This window comes from Triturus cristatus, chromosome 1_2 (genome assembly GCF_964204655.1).
Source record: "Triturus cristatus chromosome 1_2, aTriCri1.1, whole genome shotgun sequence".
Lineage (NCBI taxonomy): Eukaryota > Metazoa > Chordata > Amphibia > Caudata > Salamandridae > Triturus > Triturus cristatus.
This window is the reverse complement of record NC_140580.1, coordinates 673,352,577-673,379,907: the sequence shown is the minus strand read 5'-3', so window position 1 is coordinate 673,379,907 and position 27,331 is coordinate 673,352,577.

Genomic DNA, 27,331 nt, shown 5'->3' with positions numbered 1-27,331 from the left:
CGATACAAATCCCAACAACTCCCTTTCAATAACTGCATAACGTCTTTCTGTGATACTGAGGGTGCGAGACGCAAATGCAACATTCCACTCTTCTCTTCCACCGCTTTGAGACAGCACACAACCTAACCCATAAAGGCTTGAATCAACAGTTAGCACACACAATTTGTTCGTGCAGAATTGTTTGAGCGTTGGGGCACTCAACATCTCAGATTTAATATTCTCAAAAGCATCTTGCTGTCTTTTTCCCCAAACAAATTCTACATTCTTCCTAGACAGTTCACTAAGGGGTTCCATTTTTGTAGCAAAATCTTTGATGAATTTGCTGTAATACTCACATAGTCCTGAAAAGGAAAGAAGCTTGTCTTTACAATCTGGAACAGGTGCCTTCAAAATCGCATCAACTAGAGACTTTTTTGGAAAAACTCCTTCTTTGGATACTGTATGCCCCAAATACTCAACAGAGTCTTGATACAATTTACATTTCTTGCTTTTGAGAGTGAGACCATAATTATTGAGAACCTTACAAACATTTCTGAGATGTTCTGTATGAGCTTCTCTGTTCGGAGAGAAGATCAAAATGTCATCTTGAAAACATTTGACATAACATTCCATGTTCTTGAATAAATGGCACATAGACCTCTGAAAAACGGACGCCGCCGACGCCAATCCAAACGGCATCCTCTTAAACTGAAATAGTCCCTGAGGGGTGATGAATGCTGTTAAGTGTCTAGACTCTTTTGCCAACTCTATATGGTGATATGCTGACCTAAGGTCAAGTGTAGAGAACACAGTGGCTCCACCCAACATACTTACAACTTCATTTATGTTTGGTAGAGAATGACAATCAATGATAATATTTGCATTTAAAGCTCTTAAATCAATGCACATTCTCAAGGATTTGTCAGGTTTTCGTGCAAGAACTACTGGAGAAACCCATTCAGACGACTCTCATCAATCACTCCACCCCTTAACATTTCTTCAAAAGTTTCTCCTAACTCTTCTCCAACATTGATAGGGACATTCCTTAACTTTTGTTTAACTGGAGATGCACCTTGTTTGAGTTTGATAACATGCGTAAAACCTTTAAGCTTTCCTAATTTTTCTGAAAAAACATCAGAAAACTCTCTTTCCACTTCACAATTGTTCACATTTTCTTCAACTACCATAACTGGTTCTTCGTTCCGAGGATTAAGAATGATTCCCAATTTCCAATGGTCTCTCCAACCTAGTACATTAACTCCTTTTTTGGCAACATACAATTTGATCAAAGCAGACCTCCCTTTAAATTCAATTTAAGAAGCCACAAACCTATAAAATCAATAGCCGAACCATCGAAAGTTTGGGCCACAATGTCAGGAGGAGACAAATCCTCAACAGATCTTTTACCAGAAAAGTTCTCATTGAAATAATATTCTGCTACAATAGTCCAAGGAGATCCTGACTCAGCCATGAGTTTGAGTTCCTCACCCAAAAATCTAACTATGCATTTAGGAGAACTCAGTACTTCACCCTCAACACTACTTACATTCACTAATGAAACAACAATCCCTTTATCTACTTGGGAATCATTACAAGATGAATGTTCACATCTAGGACAAGTAACTTCACATGGTTGCTCAGATTTTACACATGAAACTTCACCGTTCTTATTAGGGTTCCTATTCTTATCAAAGTATTTCTTTTTTTCATCCCTACACGCCTTGGAAAAATGTCCTACTCTTCCACACTTGTTACATTGTTTTCCTATGTTTTCCTATTGCCAGACAAAACTTGAACGAGGCCACATGGTTGTTACTACCACACCTATAACAAATAATGTTTTTTCCTCCAAATTTTCCTGCCTGAATATTTTTACTAGTATTACTGGTATTATTCATCGCACATACTTCATCACAAACTGTTTCACATTTCATACCTTTAGAATTTACATCTTGTATGGTTTTCATCCATTTGTCGGATTGCTCAAATGCTTTTGCAGTAGCAATTGTATCATGCAAATTTGGATTACCTAATATCCATAGCTGTTCCTGCGTTTTCTTACTTCGAACATTCACAATAATCAGATCTCTAATCATCTCATCAGATATGGCTCCAAAATTGCAAGAAATCACTAATGTTCTGAGTGCAGTTAAAAAATCATCAAATGATTCTGACTCTCTTTGTGCTCTAGTGCAAAATTTATATCTATTGAGCGCAATGCTAGTGGTAGGTTTAAATCATGTTTCTACACGTAACATAGCCTCATCAAATCCCCCTAGATCTCCTTGTACTACAGGAAGTGCCCTGAACACAGCTTGTCCCTCAGAACCTAAACAATGAAGAAAAACACTTTTCTTCCTTTCATTTCCCATTCTTTCTCCATCAATAGCTTTTAAATATGTTCGGAATTCTTCCTTCCATCTGATCCATGGAATGGGAGGGTCACCCTTAGATTGGAGGAATTTAGTTGGGGGATCAAACTGCATACTGCCTCATACAGATGTCAATATGAGTGAATTACTGTATAATTAATATATATTGGTATGTAGATTTAAGCAGCTTTAACAAATTACATAAAAAGAATTATGCACTCCATAAGTCAGTAAGTATATAAGAAGTGATGTATACAATTTAAACATCCATTTAAACAGGAAAACACAAATTAAATAATATAAAAACATAAGGTATTATCGTGTGATTTCTAAAACTGTTCAATATAGGCTGTTCAGCGTGGTGTGCAGGAAAAATACAAGTAGCATTTCATAATAGTACTTGTTGAAATCTGCGCGTTTTGTAAATCAGGAGGAAATTTCCATCTCAATAACGAACAAAAGTAATATTTTATAAAAGTACCTCGTGAAATTTGAGCGTTTTGTAAATCAGCCGGAAATACTAATCTCAACAAGTGCGCGCTTCGTAATTCGTAATCATACTGAGAGCGAGTTATTTGCAATTTGAACCAACGCTCCGTGTTAATGTGCTACTAATACAAATCCATTTCCTGAAGTGACAGGAGATGACATAGGACGTCACGGTCCTTTGCGTGCGTGATGATGACACGACGTTCAGTTGATACACGTCGAATCCAGACTCCAAGCTGTAAGGGACACCTCGCGCTGAGACGCGCTTCAGGTATCCATGGTTTCCGTTCTGCGAGCTGCAATGAGGTAAGCGGACAGGAGCTTGCGCCGAGACACGCTCCAGGTATCTATGGTTCCCGATCTCCGAACACCTCGCGCTGGAACACGATTCAGGTATCCATGGCAGGAGCTTGCGCCGAGTGCACGCGTCGCTGTTGATTTTTGAATAATTGAGTATATTTGTAAAAATTCGTAGATAGCGTTCACAGCAGGTTAGAAGGGCCCAAATTTCGTAGAAAATTACCCGCTGAAGAGTACCAAGTTCCAAGCCGCAATAAGTATCCAATATCCAACGAATTGGAGAAAGTTGAAATCCAGTATTCAGGAAAAATCCAAAAATCAGATGAATGTACCGCTCCTGTGCCTCCCAAAAGTAGCAGGTACCCCTCATCGCCAATTTGTAAAGTTCAAAAGAGTGCCAAGCATGAAACTTATAAAATAGGTTTAATGAAGTGAGGCACAGTACTTCATCTATCAAGATCTCCAGCAGAATAAACTGGAGAACTGTTGATACTTACAGTTCCAAATGGAATGCATTAAAAGAGCAGCATGCGCTGCAATCATAAATATACAACAACATTAAAGAAAAAGATAGATAGGAAATATAATGTGATTACAATGCAACACCCTTCCTTCAACTCTTGCTGCTAGCCTTTAGACACCTTTGCCCTCGCAAGCATCCCAACTACCTCTTGGAGGACAAAATTCAAGCCCTCCTCTTATCCTATAAGCCCTCTCCTGACGCCCCCAGTCCTACAGACAAGAAAGAAGAATGCTTAATTCACACAGTTACAATCAACTCTAATAGACCATCAACTCTCCGTAACAGACGAGTAAACAGCAACAACTTAGCGCAAGTACCCTTCTGCTCCCTAACTCACAAAACATGCACTGATCCTCCTCTCTCCGTTCTCCTAATTAACTGCCGATCAGCAGCAAAGCATGTCTCCGACATCATCGCTCTCATCCTGAGCCAAAAATCTGAAGGTGCAATCCTTACTGAATCATGGCTCAATGAATCATCGTCACCTTACCTAGATTTGTTGGTCCCGTCAAATTATAGCATCATAAGGCTTGACAGGCAATTAAAAAAAGAGGGAGGCATTGCTTGCATTTACCACTGAGACCTCCTCGTCACTGAACTTCACGCTGAACCCACCGACTCCTGTGAATAACTTGCACTCTCCATATGTAACAATGCTACCAAGTTGTGCAAACTGCACATCTTCTACTACCCCCCAGGCAAGAACGACACCTTCATCGACCACCTCATGGAAATCATTATAGCTAAGGATTCCCCCACTCCAATGACATTTTCCTCGGAGACTTTAATCTGTACTAGAATTACCTCAATGACCCTCAGGTTAATGTCCTCAAAGACTTCCTTGCTGACCAATCACTTACTCAAGCCTGCACATTACCAACTCACACAAAAGCCGCCACACTGGAATGGATCATTGCTAAGGCAATGGCGGTCAGGCTAAACTCAATAGATCCATGCGACTGGTCTGACCACCACGCTATTACCTTCCTATTGCCTGGCACCCACAAGACAAGGCCAGCACAACCTGTGAAACCAAAACTCTGGCTCAGGGACACAAAGAGCATAGATCTGGAGAAGCTGGCTGCACGTTACGAGAATGACCTCCCCCCCAATCTCTCAGAGGTCAATGACCTTACAGAACACTACAACTCAACTATGTCTGACATAATTGATGATCTTGCTCTGCTAAAGCTGAAAAGATCCAGAGTTAAAGATAAAAACCTCTGGTTCAACTGATCCCTCAACAACGAAAGGAGAACCCTCCAGCTAACAGAAAGAACCTGGAGACAGCACCCCTCAGCCTCTCAACTAAAACTTCTCCAACAGACCAGAAATGCTTCCAACAGGAACACCCTCAAATCAAAAAAAGAGTTCTTTAGATTGGGACTGGAAAATGCTAAGAACAGACCTTGTAAGCTCTTTGAAATGGTCAAACACCAATCTAACAAACTGGCTAAAACTTCCAAAGAAACCTCAAAATCCCTAATAACCCGTGAGGAGTTCTCCTTCTTTACAGCCAAAATTACCTTCCTAGGAAAATATCTTAATTCTGCCACCAACATACGAACTCTTCCTGCCAGGTCCCATCTCTCCTCTCTTCCCCCCCAGAAAACATCCAAGAACCAAGCACACTGGTCTATCTTCAAGTTATATGATGACCATTCCATCTCGAAAATTCTGTTCTCCTTAAATCCGAATAACCACTTTAATGACCCACTCCCCTCCAGCTGCGTGGCCGCAACCTCCCAATTTATCATTCCCATTTGGACTAAATAATCAACGCTTCCCTACTACAATGGCCCAAACATGAGTCTCTAAAAGCCGGTCAAGTCGTCCCCATCTTAAAGAAACCCACCTTGAATCTTGCTACTCCAGACAATTTCAGACCAATATCCAATATCCCACTTCTTGCGAAAGCTCTGGAGAAATGTGTGCAACTTCAACTGAGCCAACATATTACCAACTTTAATCTGCTAGACGAATTCCAATCCAGATTCAGGCCTGGGCACAGCACGGAAACTACTATACTATTCTCCATATTGTGGATGATGCTCCCCAAGCCCTTAACCAAGGCAAAACATGTCTCCTAATTCTACTGGATTTATCCTCGGCATTCGACACAGTCAACCACGAGAAACTACTTGAATGCCTTGAATTCAGTATGGGAGTAAGGGGAACTGTTCTCGAATGGTATAGATCCTTCCTTCGGAACAGCACCGAGAGATTCTTAGTCAATAGTAATCTATCTGTTCCTTCCCCGAAAACGATTGGAGTCCCCCAAGAATCAACTCTTTCCCCAACCCTCTTCAATCTCTACCTTGAACCATTAGCTGAATTACTATGTACCGCCAACATCTCCTTCCACATGTATGCCGATGATACCCAGAGCTACATCAAATTCTCATCTCTAGAGGAGATCTACTCTTTAAAGAGGCCCTAAAGCTGACAGTTCAATGGCTCGCCTGCAACCAGCTCAAACTAAATGCACAGAAAACGGAGTTCCTTCTAATCTCCCCCTAAAAGTAACACTGACATCTGGGAATGAACCAAGTCAATCACAGCACTAATCTGCACACCGACTATAGTGGAATCTGCCAAAACTCTCTGCATAGCCCTGGATAGCAACCTGAATAGGCTAGACCACATCAACTCGATGGTTAAAACTGCCAGGTTTCACCAGAGCTACCTGGGGAAACTAAAACCTTCCCTCAATGCCTTGGACCTAAAAATGGCAGTCCAGACATTAGTTATCTCCTGAATCGAATACAGATGCTCAACCCTTTCAGGCCGGCCCAAGATCTCCATGGCCCCGTAAAAGCGCGCCTCAACGCCGCCACCAGACTCTTAACAGGATCAAACAAATTCGACCACATTTTGCCGCATCTGAAGGCGCTGAACCGGCTTCCTCTTGAAGCCAGAATGCAACTCAAACTGGCATGTATCACCCACAAAGCACGAAATCCCCAGCATATATTTCCCAGAAAATCACGGTTTCTGGAGGAGCCAGAAACTCCAGGTTCGCCAGAGACTTTGTGCTCCAGCCACTCTGCTTCCTAAAGGAGAGAACTTACAATCATGCTTTCTCTGGTGCAGCACCAAGAATCTGGAGCTCGCTGCAGGCTTTCATCAGAAAAATTCCCTTTGTGTCAATATTTTAAAAGGAAGCCAAAACCTTCTTAATAGGCAAGTTTCTTCAATAAATCAAGCATTGCACACACTGCTCAGTGGCTTTGCTTTTTTTCGTTGCAGCTAAACTTTGGACTGACTGGCTGCTATCCATCTTGTACTGACCTTGTACTCCCACAAATGTATTTGCTGGATTTCTCTGCATTATGATCTGAACATTGTATACACCCTGTTATTCCCCAAATGGTTCACCTCCTTCTACTACTACTTATAAATAAATACTCAGGTGGGTTGCACAATCAGTGCTGCCTGCTCACTTGCAGTATTTGATTTACAGGCCCGGGGCATATGTAGTGCACTGTATTAGGGACTAATCAGTCAACCAAATATGCCAATCATGGAGAAAACAAACACTCTGGGGCAGATTTACGTTCCCTGGCTCATCCCTGCAAATCAGCAGGGATGCGCCAGGGAAGATGCGTCACGCAAGTTTGCCCTTGCGCCACTGCAGATGCGCCGCATTTACAATGCAGTGCATCGTGGCGCAAGGACAAGCAGATGCGTGACGCATCTGCCGGCGTAAGGTTGGTGCAGTGCTGAAGTTGTGTCGCAACTCCAGCACTGTTCCAACCTGCCCTATCCCTAACATGGTGCGTCACGCCTTACGCCTGCTTGAAGCAGGCGTAAGGATTTGACGCACCAGCGTCGGAAAAGTGACTGTGTGAAATCTCGTAGATTTCACTGCATCACTTTCGCAAGGCTTTTCCCGACGTAACGCCCACCCTGCATACATTAAATCTGACGCAGGTTTAATGTGGCGCAGGGCTTTACAACGTGACGCATCTCCCTAGATGCGTCACGTTGTAAATCTGCCGCAACATGGCGCTAGCTTTGCGCCGCCACTATGTCACAAAAGTGACGCAACGGCGGCGCAAAAGTGGCGCACAGGGCTTGTAAATCTGCCCCACTATGTTTTAGAGGAGAGAGCATATTCTCTTTGGCACTGATTAGCAGTGTTAAAGTAACCAAAGTCCTAAAGCTGACAAAAGAAGGTCAGAAAAATAGGAGGAAGAAGGGACAAGGTTTAGGGATAACTCTGCAAAATGGGCTAGGTCCAACACTATAGACGAAGCATGCCCATCATATGCCAAAAACTACAAATGACAAGGATTAGATAACCCTATACAAGGGATAGCCATCACATCCCAGGCAACAGCATGCCATGAGAGATGAATACAGGCCACGAAAAGCCGTAACATTCAAGACAGAGCCACTGAGTGTTGGTCACCACGGGGCATATTATCAAGGGCCTTATCTCCTTAAAAGCCAAAAAAGCGGAGATAATGTTTTGGGCTATTTACAAGGCAGTGCTAACATGCATTAGCGCATGTTTGCAGCCTTTTTACCGATGCCTAGCTTTGCATCTCTAATGAGATGCAAAGTGGGCATTTCCACACATAACATGTAAAATATTGCTGAATTCACATCACGATATTTAAAAGCATTGCCCTGACACACATAGCGATAATAAAATCCACGCTAACCACGGTTATCGCCGTAAGCTAAAATCTGATCATTTTCAGACTTAGCTATCTTTATTAAGGAGGGTGGATATTCGTGCTACGACCACCAGGGGTTATTTACAAGGTTTTCCCTATCGCTGCAGGAATATCGCTGGATTTCCAGCGATATTCCTGCATTTCGCCGCTATTGCTGGAATTTATATCGCCTTGGAGAAACGCGTTGTTAAGAATGCGCTATCCAGGCGATACATTCCAGTGATAGCCAGCGATAACTGAAATAGCGCTAAGCCTAAGCACGCTTAGCAATATTTTTCTCCGTTTGTTGATAAAATGCCCCCATATGTTTAGGATAGTTCCTAATCCGGGGGTGTTGTTTGCATGTAACGGTCAGGCAATTCATGCAAGGGATAACCATCAGATACTAAATAGGGCCACCATGTGCAAAATAGGACTAGCCTATTCATGAATTGTTGATCCCACACCAATTTCAGGTATTAACATCTTAGGTCGAGTGGAGGTATTCTTTTCTCACACATATAGGCTCATCCACATCCAGGCACTTAGTCAATCAAAAGAACTGAAACAAAAACAGCTACTGTATGTCATGGAGGATTCTTCCCTTTGCACAGGTCCTATAAACAGATATAATTGCCATTTGCAGTGTGCAATGATGTCAACATTAGTGACGAAATAGACAATGATGCCACAGCTATAAGATACCTCTGACTTCAGGAACTTCGAGTGTATTTCTGACATGTCTATGTCATTTAATAGTGTATGAGCTCACATAGAGAGGATTATGCCTAGTCAGCAAATATAACTAGTTTTATCCATTATATGTACTGCTTTTCCTCTCACTTTTCTATTTCCTAAGTAACATTCTAAAATTCTAAATGTATCTTTGGATATTTTAAAAGAGCGTGGTGCATTAAGAACTAACTACTTAAAACTGTGTCACTCTGCTGGTCACATGTTTAGATTTTACCATGGCCATCTTAGCTGTTCATCCTTCCGTTTAAATGAGTACCAGGTTACAGCGAGTATATTAACTGCAAACCAGTAACATTTATTTTAAAGTGTGCATGAAAGGCAGATTTTATTTCTATAAAAGACTCATTATCTCCAGGATGAAAATGTGATGCTTCCATTTTCTTCTTGTATTCTTTTCACTCGCTAGTTAAAGTGGTAGAGAGCATCTGTCAGCCCAACGTTGCATCAGAACTCGTTTGCCAGGCTAGGTCCACCACTAGCAGGCTTTGTTATTGGGGCAGACTTTTGGACTTCAGGGCTGGAATAGGGGCAAGGCATTTCAGTCTGACAAGTTGATCTGCTGCGCCGTCAATCAACGAGCCGGTTCATGATAGACCTTCCAGTTATTCTGTTTGGTTAACTGTAAGACAGTGGGATCAAGTAATAACAACACCAACGTACAAGGGTGAACCCTAAATGTCACAAAATCTACCTCAGCCTAAACCCCTGGTAGCTATGGCAAAGAGCAGGCAGGCTTAACTTAAGGCAATGTGTGAAGTATTATGCAGTACCAAAAACAGTAATAAAGCCAAAAAATCAACCGATAAAATTCCCAAACCAAATTAATTTGAAGAATAGAGTAAGGTTCAATAAACAGCATGAGACGCAACAACAAAAGCCCAAAAAGGGCAACCAGAAATACAATTTTTTAAAAATGTTTAAGTAAAGATAGCACCAAAAAGCACTAAGCACAATGATAGCCTATGGAAGCGTAGACTGGGGCTGAGGCATGATTACAGGCCAAACATGATGGAACTGGGGCCATAGACACAAAGTGACTCATCCTGGTCAAAGAGATCACCTTCTGACTTTACTCTATTTTTATGAAGCTCAAAATCCTCCAGAGTGGCAAGCCTGAAGGGTTATATAAAGAAATTGCATCAAAATTGGAAACCTTTGCAACGAGGTCCTGCTGATGCTCTGGAAGTTCAAACATTTTGTAACTCCCAACTTTTTAGGGCTTCTGGAGTAGTTCATTTGGGTCACTTATAAGCCTCTTAGGATTTAGGGGACTGCTTGTACGGTTCAGTCCCATTTGGCACTAGACAACTGGTCACTTCAAGAAAAAGAACTTTGCAGCTTGTTGTGTTGCTCTAGCCACACAGGAGGTCAGCCAATCGGCCTGTGGGGTCCACTACTTTGTCCTTGGTTCAAAAGAGCATGTCCAGTCCTTTGGGGTTCCTCTCAGCTTACAGCAATCAGGAACACAAATTGAACTGGATAAACTGAGTAATGGACCTGCTCACTCACCCACTGTTTGTCAGTTTATCCTGCTGACAAAAGTTCAATCAAATGCAATGGGCGGAGTAGGGAGTCAAAATCATAATATGAAGACACATAACATCATAAGTATATTGTTTATCTGATATCTTTATATTTAGTATCTCAGGCACAAGTATAGCTGGGTTACTTTGTATCCAGCATTAAGTTGTTAGCACAAATACACAAACTGAGGCACTTAGCTAGCCAACAGAATTTCATAAATTAAAGCTCTGAAATAACCTTTACAATATTAAAGCACTGACCTTGAGAACACATGTTTTGCAGAATCCTGTCTCCTCTTCTTTAAGGCTAAAAGGAAAGAAAGGCAAAACAAAAAACATAAAAACCATGAGATATATTTTTATAGGCTGCAAAGACATAGTACATGGGAATGTAAAACATCAGAAGACGATTATTTGTATCTATTGTTTACATCATCACCTTTAAGGTGATAGTATCAGATGACCACCATGTATAGTTGCAGTTAAAACAAACAGATTATGGCATTGCTAAAAGGCAAACAAGGCAAAGTATAACCCAAAAAAAAGTGTTAGTAAAGTAGATACATAAGTGAGCCTAAAATCTAGCATATGGGAAAGGTAAAACTGCAATGCAAATCACCAAAAGGAAGTGCAAAAGAAAGAAGGGAGCTCAAACTCACCAAAGTCCCCAATAGTAAACAAATAAAGCATATAGAACACGATTCAGAAGTTCCAAACCCTGCACTGTAGAACCAATCTAATGTGGTACGTATGGACATCCAATCCTAAAAACACAACAGTAAGCAATAATGAAAATCCTAACCATATGAGTAACTGTAAAAAGCACAACATGACAGTCCCGGCTGGCATGACTCACAGGTGGGCGGGTGGGTTGTGCAGGCTCGCGGAGGTTTTTTAGTTTAATTACTCAGCTCCTGGCTGGGTCCAGTGTTTTCCTGCGGAACAGGAAGCAGCCACGCGCATCCTCCCTCCCCTCTCCTAAGCCAATAACAACACTGAAATGGCAGCGTTGTGATTGGTGCGGACGGCGCCCAGCCAGGCGCCTATGGGGAGGCTATTTTCTCTATGTAGGCTCATTGCAGCCTACATAGAGAAAAGCAGAGTGCGCATGACTGGTTTGTCGGGCCCAGAGAGCTGACCAAACAGTCAGGGCCCACAGCATTAGAAAAGCCACTCTGACCCGCACACGCGCCCACCCCCAACCAGACATGCCCTTCTACTTTCTTGCAGTGCGGGAAGCAGAAACAAAAAATGGTATTTAAAATACCATTTTATGTTTCTGCTTCTTGCACTGCGAGAAAGCAGTGGGGCGACGCTTCTCCACCCTAATGGAGGAGCCACCCCTGCAACATGATGTGAATCATTACCTGAGGCTAAAAGAAACAAGCGATACGGGACAAATAATGAAACCTCAAAACCCTACATAAAAACAAACCATTCTCTCATTCATATGGAAATAGTTCTCTCCATATATGATTGCCTGAAGCGAAATAAACCATATTGGTGTCCCATCACTCAAATTGCCTCCATAATACCCTTTGTCATCACTGATAATATTGATGTCTGCATCTTCAAAATGTTGTCCATAACTCACAAACTCAATCTGCTAGATGCACCACTACTTTAACATTGTGCTTATTACCGTCTTACCAATTCATGGCTCTGAGCCGTTCAGGAACATCAGCGTAACTGACAACAGTCGGTACAGAATAACAACGAGTATATTGCACAACTAAAGAAAACAAGAAAAAATGTGGGAAAAGAAAGTAAGCATACAGAATATAACATCCCATTGAGTGCAGCCTACCAAATGCGGAAAATCCAAAATGCATATTCTTATGCTTAAAAGAATGTGTTTCCGCCTCAAAAAGTCATGAAACTATGCAGAACGAAAGATAAATAAAAACAAGGCTACTAAGGGGCATATTATCAAGCACGGCGTTAAAATTAGCGGCAGAAAACTGCTGCTAAAGCGGCGATGATGGGCTTGATAATATGCCGCAGAGAATTCCAATAGAAGGCCATGTTGACACCAGAACATGGGCTTCTATGGGAATTCTCAAGGGCATATTATCAAGCCTATTATCGCCGCTTTAGCGGCAGTTTTCTGCCGCTAGAGTGGCGATCATTTTAACGCTGTTTCTTGATAATATGCCCCTAAGTTTCTAGCTAAAGTATAACGTTATCAACCCAGTACCGCAAGAGGTTCCCCATATGATAAAACTTACAGTTAAACATTGCGTTTCTGCATAAACCTCCTAAACAGACAAACCAAATTACCGCAGCGATAGAAGACTTATTATATAGCCCTCTCATTCTCTAATCATCATTACCACCAACTGAGGGCACAGCACGGTATTCGTCAACGTAGATTCGAAATTCACCAATCCACATAGGACACTCAAGGAAAACACGGACTGGAAAAGGAGCACAAGAGGCAATATCAAGGTTTGCATCAAAACACCATGGGGCAGATTTATGTTTGACTTGCGCTTCATTTACGCCGCAGTTGCGTCACCTTTGTGACGCAGCAGCGGCGCAAATCCTGCGGCATGGTGCGGGGTATTTCCCAGATGCGTCACGTTGTAAAGCCCTGCGCCACATGTAGGCGTTCCAGGGCAGGTGGGGGTGTTCCGGCGCAGGAACGCCTCCTAAAAGTGGCTGAGTGAAATCTACAAGATTTCACTCAGTCACTTTTGAGACCATGCTGCATCAAAACCCTGCGCCTGCTTGAAGCAGGCGTAAGGATTGACGCAGCATTGTGCAGATAGGGCCCCCCAGAGCATTGCTGGAGCTGCGTCGCGCTTGCGACGCAACTCCAGAAATGCGCCACTTTTACGGCACAGATGCGTGACACATCTGTGCTGTTTTTGCCCCATGGTGCGCCACATTATAAATGCGGCGCATCCATGGTGGCGGAGCTGGGGTGCAAAATAACTGGCGCATCCCTGCTGATATGCAGAGATGCGTCAGTTATTATAAATATGCCCCCGTGTTTAAATGAAGATACTGCTAAGAGGGAACAGTGAGGGAAAGGCTACGGGTGCAAAATGAAAGCTAAAATCCATAAGTGAAGAAAAATAAGAGTAAAGCAAGATCAGTTTGGCAGAAATATATGTACCATAGACAGAAACTATTCCTCAATTTCAAGTGGCGAGCTGTAATTCAAAGCTTTACAGTGGCTCCTAAAACCCATTAAAGAAGGACCAACCAGTGAGAAGAAAAACAATGCAATATAACAAACCAGACTAAGTCAGAATCGATCCCCCTGCAGTGACCTGTCCATCGACATCATGTTGCAAATTGTTGGACTAACCCTACTCTATCATCATGATTACAGCTCACTTCAAAGACCACACTAATTTAAGGCATTAACACCACACTCTATGTTCAGGTTCCTGGATAAATACCAGGAAGAAAACTAAAAGTGGATTAAAGGGATGAACCTGCTCATAAATGAGCTCCAGTAGGAAGCAACACACAACTAAAGACTCTCTAGTATAACAAAAGTTAATACTATTGATGTGGTACTGGCACATCAGGGGTACTCCAACAAAAAGGAAACAAACTGAGTGGGAATTGAACCCCCTACATTGTCAAGCAGTATTATCTTGTAAACTCACACACACTTACAGATCCACTCAGTCACTCATGCACCCTCTCACAGACCCACTCAAACACTCACACACCCACTCTGAGACCCACTAAGACACTTACACATCCACTGACAGACCCACTCAGACACCCAGTCTGAGACTCATGCACCCACTTACAGACCCAGTCCGACACTAACGCACCTGCTCACAGACCCACTTACACACTAATGTAGCCACTGACAGAATCACTCAGACACTCACACCCCGATTGGAATACCCACTGAGACACTTTCACACCCACTCTCAGAGCCACTCAGATACTCTCACACCCACTCACAGTCCCACTCTAACACTCATGCACCAACTCATAGACCTGCTCAGACAATCACACACACACTCAGAGACCCACTCAGACAGTCTCATACCACTGGCAGACACTTGTGTGTTCACTGAGAGACCAACTGAGACACTCACACCCACTTAGAGACCCACTCAGACACTCATACACAGACCCACTCAATCATATACTCACTCACATATCCACAGAGATACTCACACACCCCTCACAAATCCACTCAGACACTGACACACATACTCACAGACTCACTCAGACACCCACTTACAGACCCACACAGACACTTATGCATTCACTCATGAATCCACTTATGCAGACATTCACAGACCCACTCAGACACTCTCACACCCACCCAGAGACCCACTCAGATACTCACTCACAGAGCTAGTCAGACACCAACACACTCACTCACTGACCCAGTCCCTTACACACCCACACAGCTACTTACACACCCACTCACAGACCCATACATCTACTCACACACTCACTCACTGACTCATAAATCTACTCACACACCCTCAAAACAACCCATCGACCCACTCAAACACCATTACAAACACACCCACTCAGTGACCCATACAGCAACTCACACTCCTACAAGACCACTCACACACCCATACAGACCAATACAGCCACTCACACACCCACTCACCGATGTAAAAAGCCACTCAGACACCCACTCTCAAATGTTGCAGATTAGTTAGGAGCTAAAATTTAAAAAACCTTAGAAATTCACTGAAAAAACAAAGGTCACATGGACGTTCTAGTTAGGCTCAACTTGTACATCCACAAAACCATAGAAATGCATCAGTTATAGTTACATGAGCTATGCACTACTTATGACCTTGTATACGACATCACTTGTGACATGGTCAGTAACATCACTGATGACATTTCAAATGACATCACTGATGACATCCTCCCCAGAACCACTCACACACCCACAAATCACTTACACACACTCACATTCCTATACAACCACTCACACACACTCACACACCCACACAACCACTCACATAACCCCAACAGACACATACAACCACTTACACACCCAGTCACACACACACAACCCCTCACACACCCACACAACCATTAACACACCCACTTAAAGATCCATACAATCGCTCACATAACAATATATATATGTTTTTAATAATTGTATGTGTATATGTATATTCTGTTTATTATCTTATTGTTTTCTTAATTTATGTGAATTTTGTTTGTAAGTAATAAAATGTATTAATACATTTTCATATTATTTTATATATTTTAGTGTAGTTTCAGATGTATTTTGTTAAAGTTCATATAATATAATGTTAACATTTTAAACTGTGTATAACTGTCTAGGTAATCATGATATTTTAGTCTGCTATATTTTTGTAGTCAATATTTTTGCACTTTACATAGTATATAAAATCAATATTTATCTCTCCAATATTTTTTTGATATTTAGAATCACAACATGTTTGTCATCCATCTTATGTCACATAAGCAACCACGGTGATGCTGTGTTTGGTGAGCTAGCACCAGCAATAGGCCACCAGCAGAAAATCATACTCCTAACCACTTTTTATGTTTTTTTCACTTTGGGAACATACATATTATTGCATGCCGTGCAGAAGCAGCACAAATATTTTGGATTTCATTTCCAAGTTTGCTGTGAATTGGAGTATGCAAGTGGCTGGGTACCTTGCAATGCTCATTTTATAGAACGCTTTCTTTACCACTATAGTCCATACACATGGTCTGCTCTACCAGCATTCATACCTCTATAGTAAACTTCAGGGAATTTATGCAAATTCGCACACAGTTACATGCTGCTCTGGTTCTCGGACAATTCCAGTCTATTGATTTCTACTTTCTAGAAATGATGATTTTTGCAACAACTCCAACAGTGTCAACTCCATCCTACTCCAATAAACCACCTTGCTCTGTTCACATTTTGAGCACATGTGCCCTTTGGCCCCTCTCAGTGTTCCTGACAGTACCATGTGTTTCCATTGCGACATGCTGCTTATATCTAGGGCAGGGTGGAGTTTGAGGAGTCGTGCTCCGCGAAGCTTAATGAAGTGACCCAAACACTCTGCCCTGCTACATGGAATACCGTGAGCAGGCAGAGTAAGATCACAGACATAATAAACCCCTTCACATTGTGTAGCTGGATGTCACTCTTCTAAGCTCCGGCAGTGGCAACACTTACCAATGATGGTGTGCACTGCAGGCTGCAGACTCGCCAGCCAGAGCTGCCCTCCTCCATCTTCTGCTCTGAGTCCTCTCTACAGGCTCCACTCGATGGTGTCACGTCTCTCTCACCTCAGCTGAGCACTGCAGTCAGCATTGCAACAGGAAGCGACACTCTCCTGAGTCATGATGACTAATCATGAAACAATGTACTGGCCAAATGTCTCTCGTTCGCTGTCACGAGTCACAATGATGAGACGCCCATCAGAGCGGAGCCTGCAGAATGACTTGGAGCAGAAGATGAAGGAGGGCAGCTCTGGCTGGCAGAGGCTGCAGCCTGCAGTGCAGTGAACACCATCATTGGTAAGTGTGTTGCCACCGCCGAGCTGCCATGACCTAGTTTTGTTGTCCTCCTGTGTTTTTCAGACAACGGATTTCTGTGATGTGCATGTCGTGGGAGGCAATAAAGCATTGCCAGTGACTGGTTTTTAGGTCTCGCCTGAGCCATCACATGCGCCGCCCTGCGAGACATTTAGTAAGTGGGTTTTTAAAGTGCTACCAAAGGCTTTTTCCCGGCCACCAGCGTGCGGTTACGCGCGTGTGCACACGTGCAGCCTCCATCTGGCATTCCTCCCACTCTCCCATGCCTCATTGCATGCCCCTCCCCCACCACAGAGCACATCTCATGCGCACTTTTCACCCCTCTCACTCTCACGCGTGCAGCTGCCATCTGACATTTCTCTCACTCTCCCATGCCTCAATGCATGCCCCTCCCCCTCCTCCACCACAGAGCGCGTCCAGCTTCTCCCGCTGACTGCTGCTGCTCCTGGCCACTTTCATGGCTGCGCGGCCGCGTCACTTTTTTCCCCTCCCCGCGATCACTTTCAATTCCCTCCCCCTCCCCGCGATCCCTTTTGCGACCACGCGGCCTGCCGCTCACTTTCATTTTCTTCCAGCGCGGGATCACGTTCGCGGCCGCACGGCCAGCCGCTCACTTTCATTTTCTTCCAGCTCAGAATCACTTTCGCGGCCGCGAAATCCAGATTGCACCCCTGATGTGGACAATGCAGAAGTCACGTTTTAGCTATTTTGTGAACACATTCAAGGAGCATGCTCCCTTTGTGTGCTCCCTGGCTGGGCTCTGTGCATGCTCTTCTCATTTGTTCACACTGCCTCCACCCCTCTGTACCACCCTCCACCCCCTGTCCCATGGTGGTGCATTCTGGGAGTGCCCCGGTTCTTCTCGATGCTCTCACTGGCATCCAGCACTTCCCCTGCAGTGTGTGTGCTGCCCTGACAAAGCTCTCAGCTGAGCTCTCCTTAATATGAGCAACTGATAGATAGCGCCTAAAAGTTTATCAGCCTTGCCCACAAGTGCCATTAATACTGGAGTGGGACTGTCGAGACAGCCACCCTGTTAAAAGTGTAGCAACACACAAGTTCTTCTGTGATAATACACAAAATTAACTGTAATTCGTAATTCGGCGGAGGAAGTGATGTTTTAAATCCAGCTGTAAAGTCACTGTGTTGTCAAAGGTAGTTTTTAGAATTTCGTAATTATTTGTATGTTTTAAAAAAACATGTTTAAGCTGTTAAAACTCTTAATGTCCTATCACAAGCATCACAGCCTTTCTAAGAAGAGCTTGAATGGCATTATCACATACCATGTAAAGCGCTATGATACCTTCTGGTCTAGCTAGCACTATATAATATATATATATATTATAAGTTTAAATTCACTGCCAATTCTGCAGAGCTCGGAAGCCTCGGATGCTACTTCCTGATGTTCAAGAAACACTTTAAGTCTGTTCTGTTAGTTTTAGCACAAATGTGATGATCCTGAAAGTGACTCTAAAAAAAAAAAAAACAGCCTCACAATTTCACTTCTTTGTTTATCCTGAGGCTTTTAATAACATGCTTCTTGCTCTTGTGAATGTTGCCCCCTGTACCCAGTCGGTCCTGTCTGTGCATGCTCCCTTTGTGTGCTCCCTGGACGGGCTCTGTGCATGCTCTTCTCATTTGTTCACACTGCCTCCACCCCTCTGCATCACCCCCCACCCCCTTTCCCATGGTGGTGCATTCTGGGAGTGCCCGGGTCTTCTCGATGCTCTCACTGGCATCCAGGGCTTCCCCTACGGTGTGTGTGCTGCCCTGACAAAGCTCTCAGCTGAGATCTCCTTAATATGAGCAACTGATAGATAGCGCCTAAAAGTTCAGCAGCCTTACCCAGAAACGCCATTAATACTGGAGTGGGCCTGTCGAGACAGCCAGTCTGTTAACAGTGTAGCAATACACAAGGCCCCCTCATCCAGCAAGCCAGTGGGGTTGCTGCGCCCTCCTTCCTGCGCTGCCCACATTTCTCTGCCTTATAAAGCGACTCAAAAAAAGTGCCTACTGTCATGCAGTAGTAACCTCCGTGGATAAATGCATTCTCGGGTTAACAATTCATTACCAAACTCCCGAACAAATCACCATTTTTTTTAAAGCAATATTCTTGCTTAAAAGAAAACAAAAACATGCTTTGGCATAGCCAGTAGGTCTCGCTTTTGGGACCTTATCAGTATTTAGTTATGCAGCACAATATCCTTGGTACAACAACATCAACAGTTGCATGGCTAAACACTTATAAGGTCCCAAAGGCGAGACCTATTGGCTATGCCAATGCTTGTTTGTGTATTCTCGCACAGCGCTTCCAAGTGCAGCTCCACTGTTTCTAAGCACAGTTCTGATAGAAGACTTAATCACTCAGGGGCAAACTACTGACCTTCAGATCACCACATTTGTCAGTGGAGATGGTTTAATGTAGTGAACTTGCTCTCCACAACAAACATTGGAGGTGGCAGCAGACAATAAATGTTAGGCTAAATCCTCTCTCAAATATAGGGTCAATAGCTGAGATAAGCAAAACGAGAGTGGTGGGAAGAGAGATCTAGGCGATGGTGGGAGATAGAGGTAGGGCGAGAGACAGGAAGAGAGATACCTACCTTACAGCAACAATGCAACCATGCTGGGCTTTATAATATCCTAAATAAATTATTAAAACGTGATTTTCTGAAGGTTAGGAGATAGTTAGAACCATTGAAGCAGAGACATGGGGTTATGGAGACAGACCATTGTGAAAATATAGATGGAGAGTTGACTGTGGGCTCACAAGAAGACTGCTAGGCTCATGGAGAGACAAACAGAAGGGACAACCAAGCAGTGTACAGACAGTTGTTAAAGGACGCACACATTAAACTCCCAGAGACACTACACAGGGAGGCAAAAACAAGAGAAAGTTTCTTTCCCACCAATCGAAAGGAAGGTGAATTCCCAACTGCACATATCCAGCATTGTCTTTATCTGGTATGTGAGTGACTCTACCACAGCCCTATCGGCCTTTCTCCCATACTGAACCCTTTGAGGGAGGGAGTGTTTATGCCTTCTGCCTCCTCTCCTTCCCTCAGATTTCATCTGCTAATCTCAGGTGTCCCTCGGGTAGACCTGTCCTGTTCGGGGAGCTACCGATGACCCCAGCCTGCACTGGGTATCTCAAGGCACTGAAAGCAGGGGTGAAGACCAGTGCCTTGGTTAACTCCACTCTGCCAGCGGTCCGTGAAGTTTTTTGCAAAACTTCGCATTTCTAAGTTGAGTGCGGAGTTGCAAAACTCTGCGAACTCCTCTGGGAGCAGAGTTTGTTGCCCACTCCTACTGATATCTCGCATGCAATGCCAATGTGTCTATGGACAACAGTATGAAGGAAACATTGTTTTAATACAAGGAACATTTGCAGTAAATAATATGTAAAACGAAATGTTCAGAGTCTCAAAGACTTTATTTGGTGCCCTCCACCAGCGCTGATGAAGGAAAGAATTGCTGAATGTAAAGACTGCCTAACATTAATTCTGCCTCATGTCTCTTTCGTTCATCACCCTACACTTCCTGTCTCTTTATCGCACTCTTATGTGTTGATACCTGATCTGTTTACGTGTTTTTTCTGTTTACTTTTGTTTTGACTTTTTCTGTAGGCTCAAAGTTGGTCCTGAAACATCAGGAATAGTGGTAGGTTGCACACATGGACAGGAGCTACAACTCATGCCTCTAGATTTTCAGGTACGTCTATTCACGGAATTGGCCCATTGGTCTATTATCCCTGCATTGGTAGATGTCATGTTTACAGGGAAGTGAGTCCTCAAAAGGAATGCACGAATCACCCCCCTCTCACACACACACTAGATGGCACGTTTAATCATCATCAAACGTCTTTACTCGGTTTACATGAAAACCATAAAATCACTCAACATTGACTTAAAATAGAAACACAATTTAATCAAACATTAGAACAGATCGAAAAGTGCCAATGTACATATTAAAATACAGGCAACAACACTCTACAAAAACACTTAAATTAAAACCTGAAGTGTTTAATCATCTGTTTTTAATACTGAAGTTATAAAAAACACAATAATTACAACTTGGCATTAATGCAGAGGTCAAGTTACTTTTCAAAATATCATGGCCTTAAATCACTTGCCCACCCATGTCTCAATTTGACCACCACCGAAATAAATGTACACACCATGATACAGACACATTCTGACTAATTTAATTGAAGATGTAATAAGGCTGTCCTTCGTTTTCTTATGTTGAGAGACTTCAGCAAGGAGTTTAAAAACAGTGTCCTTGGGACAAAGCAAAGTTTACAGAAAAAATGCTTAATCATCGATGATAATCCTTCCCCAGCTCCCTTATAGTGCTTAGTGGGCTTATCCAGAGGTCTCACAGTCGCTTATGTGTTTCAATGAATGAGAGCATGGTAGAAATATTCAGTTGTCTTATCTCGGTCTGCTAACACAGTGGTGTAACGTAAAATGGTGGCCCCTCTGCAGAAAGTGAAGGGGGGGGCTGAGTCTCCCATGTCTCACATATATTCATTGACTTGATGGGATGGGAGCCCTATGAAAGGTTTGAGTGCCCCTGAAGGGATTTGTCTCCACCGCCTCCATGCCATTTGGGCTGCAGGGGCCTGTGTTATACCTCTTTGCTAATGTTGCATTATGACAGGTAAATTCAGAGTCAATTTTATTTACTTATGTTTCCGCAGGTTCTGCCCCATGGAAGAATATAAACAGACAAGGAGTGGGAGACACTAATGGGCATATTTATGAGATGGTTTGTCACGTTTGTACCAAACAAAGTTGTACATGCATGACACAAGCCTCTAAGTCATATTTATGAAGCCACATTGCATGGCTTTGAATGGCTTCATAAATCTGGATTAAGGCAACGCAGTACAAATCGCTGCTTTGCCTTACTCTGCACAAGGGAGGCATTCCATGGGCATTGTGGTGGGTGTTCCCACACAACTCCCATGGTTTTTTACGCTTCCCCCCCAGATTTACAAGGACTTGTAAACCTGGGAATGCACCAAAAGCTTATGCTTACACAGGCGAGGCATAACGAGGAGAAATATCTTTATTTGTCCTCGCTTTTTCCTCTTTCTGCATGTCCTGCATTCTGCAGCACACATAGAAAGAGGAAAAAGCCTCTCAGGATTATTTGTGTACAGCAAGGTGCCCGTTCCTGCACAAAAGCAATCCTGTATGCATCATGGTGCAAGGGTGCCTGTACTGGTGCTAGGCTGCCAAAACCGCACCAGCGCAAGGTGAAAGGACAGGAGTGCAGCATGTTGGATAAATATGGCACATTCCTGCCCTTTCACAGTCAAGCAAAGCAGGACAATCAAGATGACTTGCTGCGCTGCCCTGTGCCACTATTTTCACAAATATGCCTCCAGGTACTTATTTAATAGAGCTCTGCATCCATTTTGCATCAGATGAAGTAGTGCATGCATGACGCCGGGCTCTCATAAAGATTTATGAAGTCACACAAAGCCACAATGCGTGGCTTTGAGTGGCCATACAAATCACTGTGTTGCCTTACTTTGTACCCAGGAGTCATTCTTTGGGCATTGGGGTGGGTTTTTCCACGCAACACCCATGAAATTTGATGCTGCCCCAGATTTACAAAGTGATGTAAACCTGGAGAAGCATCGAATCCGTATGCCTCCCGAGATTAGGCATAACAGGGAGAAATATGTTCATTTCACCTTGTGTTTTTTCCTCTTTCCAAGTGTCCTTCATTCTGCAGCACACATACAAAGAGGAAAATGCCTCATAGGATTGTTTTTGTGCAGAAAGATGCACCTTCCTTCCCAAAAGCAATCTTGCCTGCAATGGAGGCACTCCTGCACCATGATGCAAACGTGCCTACATCGGTGTCAGGCTCCAAAACGGCACAAATGCAGGCAGAAAGGACAGGAAAGCACTGTATTGCTTAAATGCAGTGCATTCCTGCCATTTCACTTTGGTGTAGGGCAGTGAAGCAATGTGCCTTGCTGTGCTGCCCTACGCCAAAAGGCGATACATGAGGCCCTTTGTATTCATCACTTATACTGTAGGGCTTATTTATTAGAGCCCAGCGTTACTTTTGCCACATGTAAAGTGGTACATGCATGATGCAGGGCTCTGAATCAGATTTATGAAACCACCAAGTCACCCTGGGTAGATATGAGTGGCCTCGAAAATCATGAAGGCAACTCAGTGCAACTTGCTGCGTCACCTTACTCTGCGCCTGGGAGGCATTCCATGGGCGTTGTGGTGAGTTTTCCCACTCAACACCCATGGAATTTGACACTGCCCCAGATTTACAAAATTATGCAAACCTGGGAAAGAGGAAAAAGCCTTTTAGGACTGTTTTTGTGCAGGAAGGTGACCCTTCCTGCACAAAAGCAATTGTGCTTGCAACTGAGGCACCCACACCCTTGCACCATGGTGCAAGAGTGTCTAAGTTGACACTAGACTCACAAAACATCACCAGCCATGAAAGACGGCACAGGAATGCGCCGTAATGCATAAACACAGTGTATTCCTGCCCTTTCACTTTGGGGTAGCGTGGTGCAGCAAGGTACCTTGCTACTCTGGTCTACTCCAAAATCCCGTAAATATGGGCCTTTGTTTCTGCCATTGTGATTTAGGGAGAATGCTCGTGTAAACCCACGGATCTAAGCAGCTACCAAGCGCGCGTTCCTGTCTGTTCCCCCCTCTGAGCACATGGTGAATGTCATCTACATCAACACGGGGCTATTCAATAAGTTTCTTTCTGCGTGAGTTGGACTTGAGACAGAAAAAGACAGAAATTACTCCTACTTAATATTGTGGCAATGCTCAAAGCAAAATTAATCAAACGTAAAATTCACATAGATGTGTAAAGATCGGCGTAGCCTACAGCATAAGGAGAAAGGTGTGGCGCCATACTACACCCATCTGCGCGGTCCACTTACTCTCTAATGAAGCAGGTGTCCGTGATGCAGATAGTGCGTTGGGCCCAACTCAATTCGGGAAACACTTACTGGATTTTACGCCCGTTGTTGGAAGCGGTGGGCCTAATGAAAGCAGCGGGCCTAATGAAAGCAGCTGTGTCTGATTCCTGCTTTCAGTGCCACGTGCGTGATAATAAGTCTATTTATACCAAACTTTCAGCACCCTGGACAGGGCACCTGCAGAAAACAGTTTACAGTCGTCTCCTGTGCATTAGTAAGTGAACGTTTCTGCTTCTAGTTCCATTATTAGGGGAACAGTAAAAACGGCATCTATGTAGTCACTGTACATTAATGTTTACTTTTTATTCTGCTCGCTGGGTATTGCGTGTGTATAAAGTATCACCCCTAAGGCCATCGGTGGTCGGTTGCTTCTGATTTTACTTATGCAGGAATTGCGTACAATTATAAAGGTATACATGTGTTACGTACATGTATTACGCACAATTGTGTTAAGTCGAGCTAGATGCTTTTGTTCACTATCTAGGTTGGAGCTGTCACGTGATTCAGTGACCAGAAAACGGAAGAAAGGTCTAATTCATAAATAGAGCAACGCAGATAGAAATGCAATTACTCATATGAAAGCAGCTCATATTGTCGCTGTATCCGGCACTGCTCGCCTGTGCGTATGAATAAGAAGCACATATCCTCTCCAGGGGCGCAAACTATCATAAGGACAACATGGAACACTGGGTCACGAGGCAAGGGAAGTGGGGCATTTGTCTTGCTTGTATTGGGGGACGTTAAACCCGTTCTTCTCGTTAGTGTACCATACAAGTCCCAAAAGACCTTCGGACTTAAACGTGAGTAAATACACGTGCCCTAAGCAGTCGTGAAACGCCCTTAGGCTGAAAAAGGATCAGCCCCCCCAGTAGTGTTCCGTAGCCCCAGCTGAAGCTGCGTGGGCCTCTGTCCCAGGGAAAGCCTGGGTGAAGTATGGTTGGAGAAGAAAAGAGTGCCTCGGAATAAACATTTTGGGGCATATTATCAAGAAGCTTAGCGATAATTTTATCGCAGGCTATCTCTGGAATTTATCGCCCTGGTAGCGCGTTATTAACAACGCGTTTCTCCAGGGGGATAAAAATTCCAGAGATAGCGAGGTTATCGCCGATTTGCAGGAAACATCGCTGGTTTTCCAGTGATGTTCCTTGCAAAACGGCGATAACCTTGCTAGTACGGCCCACAGGATCGTATCAGCATAATCCACCCCAATATTAGGGATAGATAAATCTGCATTTTAGCAGACGTTAGTTTTTGGAGAAAACAGCGGTTTTCTCCAAAAACGAACGTGTGCTAAAATGCTGGGGCAGCCTTGTAAATATCGCGATGTGAACATCAGCGATATTTACAAGGTTTTCCTGTCCAGTGACACCCACTTTGCATCTCATTAGAGATGCAAAGGGAGGCGTTGGGTAAAAGGGTGCTAACATGCGCTAATGCATGTTAGCATCCTCTTGTTAATAAGGCGACAGTTTTATCTCCGCTTTTTTGGCTTTAAAAGCCAAAAAAACGGAGATAAAGCCCTTGTAAATATGCCCCTTTCTTCTCTCAACAGACAGCTTATCTTGCTGCTTGCTCTGTGATCATAAAATAGCTGATGGGGTGGAGGGGGGTGAGGGGGAGGTTACAGGTGATTCTCAACATCCAGGACAAAACCCCACAGTGTGGGTTCTAATTGTGCAAGGCAGTGTGCTTTACTGGTCACCCTTTGCTTTAAAGAGAGAGAATGCTTGCTGATTAACGCTGGTATGTGAGACTGCATCTACATTATAAAGACAATCTCTTCCTCTGCTTCCAAGCAAACTAGGCAGAAACTCCAAATCATCTTGATATGAAATTGCATTTACTACTCCTGTGAGGGGTAATATGCACTAAATAAATGGTAAAAAGTGAAGAAACAGGTTTTTTGTTTTTTTTCAAATACAATGACAGTCCAGAAGTCCAAACTTTTCTGTCAATAGCAAGGGGGGAACGGGGGGAATTTGTGGTTTTGATTCTAAAAGTGGCAAGTACTGACTAAAACATAAGAATGTGCAAATTTATGTTGGTAAAATAGGTAAAAAAGGGGTTTGATGAATGCATAGCAAAGAGGCCCAGGGTTAGCAGTCCCAATCCTCTGGGTAAAATGGTCCTGGCTACCTGTCATTTTTCATTTGTGCAGTTTTATATACAGCGAACCTGGACCAAAGGCATCAGGGTGCTTTACATGAGCAGCAGATTACATTACACAGAATCAAATGTGCTTTTTGGGCATGGGGAGTTTAAGTGATCTACCCAGAATTACAGGATGTTTAGCTGATGCTGAGATTCAAGCCTCGTTCTCCAGTTCCAAAGTCTGCAGTTCAGGCCGTTAGGCCACATCTCGTCGGTTAGTATTGGCGCCAGTGGCAGGTGGTGATCTTTGAATGGGGTGAGGCGTAATGCGGCCCAGGAGTTTACCCCATTTTTTAAAACTTGTGTCACCCATACTCATTCCCCATCACATTAAGACCCAGATCAACAACCAATTTAAGCTGGGTTTGTGTCACAAAAGGTGAGGCAAACCTGAACAAAATGTTTTTTTTAAATTTACTTTACACTGAAAATCCTGTTTTGCACTGAAAGGTTGCCTACAAGAAACACAAAGCAGTGCAAATTGCTGCTTTGTGTCACTCTGTCAAGGAGGCATTCCATTGGACGTAAATGGCGTTCCCATGCAACCAACCAATGTTTTTGAATTAAAACCTTATCTACTAATAATAGCTGACAGTGCTCTGCTTCAAAAAATAAGCACCACTTGAAAGCAGGTATTAAAAAGGAGAAATGCTATTATTTCTTCTAACTTTTCCCTCTTTGCATGTGTACTGGACTGTACAGCACAAATTTGACGCACGAAAAGTTTTAAAGTTAGTCAAAGCATAGTATTTTGGACTAAAAGTGAATCCTTGCTGGGTGCTTGGTAGCCACATTTTGTGCCAGCACTAGAGAGAGAGCAGATAGTGCAATATCTTTGCAGGTTTGGTGTTTTTCTGCTCTCTCCTTCTCATGCAATGCAGCAACTTTGGGTGCTGCGCTGTGGACATTTTTTGTTAATCTGGGCCTTAGTCTCTTATTCCACACTCACTATAACTCACATTCTCTCACGTCCTCATTCTCACTGATATTCACTCTTACCAATTATTCACTTCCACTCCCTCTCACAGCCTCTAATCAATAACACGTTCTAACAAACTCATACTCCTTCACTCACCTTTGTC